We start from the raw sequence: 6,000 nt of genomic DNA on the forward strand, positions 1-6,000 counted from the left end.
GATTTATTAGACATACCTTCATCCAAATTCTTTCTAGCAGCCAGGTTCTTCGGCTTTTCCATTATATCTCCATCTCCATGTGTCTCTGACCTCTTGCTTGTCCTCCTTTCCACAGTGCCACCCCTAGGGATGGAAGTAATGTCAGTCCCTTCCGAAGTGACTCTGTTATGGCCTGCTCTCTTATCCTTCAACGTAGAGATCTTCTCAATTCCCACCGCTGTATCGAGAGATTGAAGAGCCTCCACCACTGAAATATTTGATATGTTGGCCCGGATCCCATTTTATTTGGAAAGAGCTTGCAGAACGTACTGAGGGAACCCATAAAAATCCCTTGTAACCTGTACAGCATTACTATGGTCATTAAGGGAATCACCTTGCATAATTTCATCATTGGCCAGCTTCACCGGAGTTGAATAATCTGCTATGTTATTGCTCTCTTCCTGCACTATCACATCCACACCAAAGCTTACAGCTTCCTGCAGCAGAGTTAGAGCTGTTTCGATAGTAGCTTCATCAAAATTCACCGTGGCTGAGGTTGCAAGTAGAAGCTTTTTTGCCACTGCCAGCCCACCGTCTGGCCGAGCGATCGAGCCATCATCCAATGCAATCAAGACCGATTCGGTCTGAGCCGTGTGGCTCATCTTGATGTCGCCGCCCAGGCACATCTCGCGCACACCCGAGTTCACCAGACGGTTATGCTGTTGGGTTCCAACCGGCACCGGAGCCATGCTAATCTCAGGCATCGTGATGTCGATTGCCGGCCGATTCGACGCTTGCTTCTGCAGCTCCATCAACACCTCAATTGGCCTGCATGCATCCAGCTTTGTTGCAGATGCCATTAGCCCCTCCAATGCCGGCGGAGAGCAGCAGGCAGCTGGCAGTCCCACGCCAAGGCTCCCACTGCCCTTACCACCTGTTTGGAATGGCAAAATGGCGGCCTGCATCTCCCACGCATCCGAGCACCCCCGAATTGCGGCCAATACCTCCGGAAGCCAGAGCACCGAGAGTCCCGGGGCATCAACACTTGTCTGCGTTGACATAGATTAATGAACGGTCGGCAGTCCCGCGCCCAACCGCTCACCATCTTCGCCACTAACCCCCAAGGAAATGCCCATAGAAGGCGTTTGATCAGGGACCATCTCCTTGAAATCATTCATCTCCTACAAAACCAATTGCTCACCAGAGTGTGTCGATGCATCCTTGGACTGAAATTCTGCTTTCTCTCTGAATGACACAGCATCAACACCTTTATCAAAGAAAATATCAACCGTGCAGCGCTTCTTGCATGGCATCGCCAAGGTGCATCTTTTCCTCCACTTCCATTGCTTCCTGCATAGCATCTCCCTCATTGGCTGCCCCAGAAGCATTCAAAGTGCTCCCCTGATCACCATTACTTTTTGATCGCTTATTGTCACGATCTTTCGAATCTTTTTCTTCTCCTTCTTTTATATTGTTTGTCTCATGGTCATGATCAAGATCATCATTATCTCCCTCATCATTGTCATCGTCATCGCCCGACTTGTTAAGCAGTAGCACCTCCTCCATCTTAAAGAAGATCTCGTATATCCCATCATCTACCACGATGTCTGTAGCTTCCGAGATTTGATTAACATCAGCCACTGCGACGCACATCCTAACGACCCCAGTCTTTTTTAGGTAGCCCATGTCCACCTTTTGAGTGGCACCAAGAATAGTGCTCACAGCCCACAACGACATGAAAGACCTTATTTCATATGAGACACCATACACATTGACTCAGACTTGCTGCAGATACTGCCATGGCTCAATCTTCTAGTTCCATTCTTCCAAAATCATCACCCCTTTCTCACTGCGGGTCTTGATCTCCTTTATTGCTACCATACGATGTAACTCAACTTGACATGGGAAAGGAATGATATATGCACCCTTACCATGCTCTTGTACCATCCACAACCATTTCACTGGAATGAGACGGACCATCTCTGCCTTAACAAGCTCAGCTGGCATGTTACCTTGCCTGATTCGGATGAGTGTTGTCGCCGCTTCTTTCTTGTGTGGTTTAGTAGAGCCATCATATGAGATTTGAAAAAAACCAAGGCCATCATTAGCAAACCCACAGAAGGTCGCTAATAGCAGGATCATCCGCCGGCACCAGCTGATCTACCGCATTGGCCAACTCACTGGTGGTATAACCCGCCATGAGGGCATCTTCGACCAGCTGAGAAGCCAAAGGCGAGGCCTTGACGTGCAAGGTCGGAGAGACAGATATCAGAACCGGTCAATTTCTCGCCTCACGCCGCACCAGAGGCTTGCTCGACATCAAAGCAATCTCCGAATGCATGCAATCCAATCCCTCACACGCCCTTCTAAACCTCTGAACGTCATCTGCTTCCTTCCCTGTAGCGATCTCGGCCGCAACCTGCGAATGGTGCCGGTCGGCCGCACGGATCGCCGGCGCCGACGTGAATTGCCTACTCATCCACCCTTCTCGAGCATACGGAAATTAAGTTCCCAACATACCTCAGATTAAGAAAGCTAGCACCAGATGTTCGTAATTGAATAATTCATTCTCTATTCTCTAATTTGAGTAGATATACATTTGTCCATTGCCTAAGCTTCGTGTCTTGCGCTTGTTTCGAAATCCTCTACAGTTTGTTCATGAAATTTTGCCATAAGGTAACTCCAGTAATCCTTCTAAAAAAATAATTGTATTAATCAGACCAATCCAGACTGCGTAGATGCCGTGAAATCCCAGCGGTGCATCACATCACACTGAAGACACAATAGGCAGGGGACTTTTGGTAAGCAAGAGTAACAGGTTTCCAACTACCAATTCAAGTTGATCACTGAGTCAAAAATATCAAGTCGAATGCCGAGTCAAAAAAAATATCAAGTTGCTCGCTGAAGTCGCTAGCGGCATCCATGCATTTTCAACGAAAATGAAAGCTGGGTTGCGGATGACCTCACTCCAGTTAATTTCTTAACCAAAAAAGAAAAAAACGTCACTACTGCGCATGAAATTTCAACCATGCTGACTCTTGGCCCGGCGTTTAACATCTTTAAATTTACAAATCGTTAAAGCTAGTGATCACAGCATTCACTCGTATATTTAGCCATTCCATTCAGCACCCTTGCTACCGCCGGCGCTAATTAGCAGGCTAGCGGCTTCTCCCATTTGATCTCCGTTCTTCCATTCCTCTCGCCATGCATCTCCTCCTTGCCATTTTTGGGCTCATTTTCTCCTCATGCTCTGCCGTTACAGACACAATCTCACGCGGCCATGCTCTCAGTAGCAATGAGACGCTCGTCTCCAATAACAGCAAGTTCGCGCTCGGCTTCTTCCAACAGGGCAACAAGTCCTCCAACAACACCCTCAACACATACCTCGGCATATGGTTCCACAAAGTCCCCAAGCTTACCCCAGTGTGGACAGCGAACGGGGGCAACCCGATCTCCAGCCCCGCTTCGCCGGAGCTCATGATCTCTGACGACGGCAACTTGGTCGTACGTCATAGCCCATGGTACCATCATATGGTCTACCCAATCCAACATCACAACCAACGGCACCACCGTTGTACTCTTGGGCAATGGGAATCTTGTTCTACGGAGCTCCTCGAACACTTCATATGCATTTTGGCAGAGTTTTGACTACCCGACTGATACCTCTCTGCCCGGAGGAAAGATTGGTCGGAACAAGGTCACCGGTCTGAACCGTCGCCTTGTCTCAAGAAAGAATTCGATCGACCAAGCTTCAGGTGTGTACTCCATGGAGCTCGGACTCGATGGGATAGCCAGGTCGTTATGGAATTCATCCGTAGCATACTGGTCAAGCGGGGAATGGAACGGCAAGTTCTTCAGCTTGATACCGGAGATGTTGGGGCAGTCAGGTCTCATTATAAGCAATTACACGTTTGTCAACAATGACCAAGAGGTTTACTTCTCCTACACCTACCATAATGAGAGTACGATCGTTCAAAACTTCCTAGATGTCTCTGGTCAGTGGAAGACACGCATGTGGATGAATCAGGACTGGATCACGCTAACCCTCCAACCGAAACGCCAGTGTGATGTCTATGCTGCATGCGGGCCATTCACAGTCTGCACTGACAATACAAATCGTTTCTGCAGCTGCATGAAGGGTTTCTCTGTACGATCACCTCTGGATTGGGGGCTAGAGGATACAAGAGGTGGGTGCATCAGGAATACTCCATTAAATTGTCGCCGTGGCAACAAAACTAAAACAGGTATGACAGACAAATTCTACTCTATGCCAAGCATTAGTCTGCCTGAGAATGGCAAAGGTATACTAAATGCCATGAGCGCGAAAGAATGTGCAGATGTATGTTTGAGTGATTGCTCTTGCACTGCATATTCCTACGGCAAAGGTGGTTGCACTGTATGGCATGGTGAATTGCTTAATGTAGTGGCTGGTGGTATTGGAGAAATTCTTTACCTTCGCCTTGCGGCAAAAGAGCTGCAGAGTTTGAAGAGAAAAAGAGGTGGAATGATCATTGGTATTGCCACTAGCACATGCATCGTCTCTTTTGGTTTCATGTTTCTGATTGTGATCTGGAGGAGAAGGGGAAAGTGGTCTAGTCGCACAATGGACAACGATCATGGTGGCATTGGGGTCATTGCATATAGATATGTTGATTTGCAACGTGCAACTAAAAACTTCTCAAAGAAGCTAGGCGGAGGTGGCTTCGGTTCTGTGTTTAAGGGGTGCCTAAGTAACTCGGTTGACATAGCAGTGAAAAGGCTCGAAGGTGCCCGTCAAGGAGAGAAGCAATTCAGGACCGAAGTGAGTTCAATAGGAATCATCCAGCATGTCAATTTGGTCAGGCTGATTGGGTTTTGCTGCGAAGGTGATAGGAGGTTACTTGTGTATGAACACATGCCAAACTATTCCCTTGATGCCCATCTATTTCAGAGCCAAGGTACAAGATTGGATTGGAATGTTAGATACCAGATAGCTCTTGGAGTTGCTAGAGGGTTGGCTTACTTGCACCATGGTTGTCGAGACTGTATCATACATTGTGACATCAAACCACAGAACATACTTCTCGACGCGTCTTTTGTTCCTAAAATTGCAGATTTTGGAATGGCAAAGTTTCTAGGAAGGGACTTCAGCCGTGTTTTGACTACAATGAGAGGAACCATCGGATATCTTGCTCCTGAATGGATTAGCGGAATAGCTATTACATCAAAAGTTGATGTTTACGGCTACGGGATGGTCCTGCTAGAGATCATATCAGGAAAGAGGAACTCAGGTAAGGAATCTTCTAGCGACAGTGACCGTGCAAGTTATTTTCCTGTGCAAGTTGTTCACAAGCTTCTCAATGGAGACGTTGCGAGCCTTGTAGATGAAAACTTGCATGGTGATGTGAACTTGGAGGAGGTTGAAAGGGTTTGCAGAGTAGCGTGTTGGTGCATCCAAGATAGTGAGTTTGATCGACCCACAATGGTTGAGGTGGTACAGTTTCTAGAAGGTACGTTGGAGCCCGATATGCCTCCAATGCCTAGATTACTCAATTCTATCATAGGGGGCTCACATTCGACATGATTGCGTGTTCTGTAGCTTTACAGAAAATACAGCAATCCATGAGAAGTTTAGAGTTCATTTGTCTCATAGTATATAAATAAAAGTTTTCTTTAACAAGATATCCATGTTCCAAGAGATCTTGTCATACAAATAAAGTTAGTTATTGTATCATGCACGATCTCTATGTACCCCGCTTCGATTGTAAGTTGAGATGTCAATTGGTGTTAATGACTAAGTAATATCTAATGCTACTATGCTCTCTACGCCCAACCCAGAGCTCAGTGTGATGTATATGTTGTATGTAGGGGCGAAGCCAAAGAAATTACTCAATGTAAAACAGTAGCGGTGTACTGATATAACCGATACTAACGGAGGAACTCTATATTGAGTGCCAGCATGCCACTCCCCTCTCTCCCTCACCTTAGACTGTAAATTAAGGCCCCATTTGGTTGCAAGAATCGGTTCCAAACGGGGGCTAT

At 46.9% G+C, this 6,000-nt stretch overlaps 1 pseudogene; it reads left to right on the plus strand.

Moving 5' to 3' along the window:
• The first annotated feature begins 2,884 nt into the window (after window positions 1-2,884).
• On the plus strand, window positions 2,885-5,772 carry LOC133924199 (G-type lectin S-receptor-like serine/threonine-protein kinase At2g19130; annotated as a pseudogene).
• Window positions 5,773-6,000: the final 228 nt, after the last annotated feature.

This window comes from Phragmites australis, chromosome 7 (assembly GCF_958298935.1).
Source record: "Phragmites australis chromosome 7, lpPhrAust1.1, whole genome shotgun sequence".
In the NCBI taxonomy this organism is placed as follows: Eukaryota; Viridiplantae; Streptophyta; class Magnoliopsida; order Poales; family Poaceae; genus Phragmites; species Phragmites australis.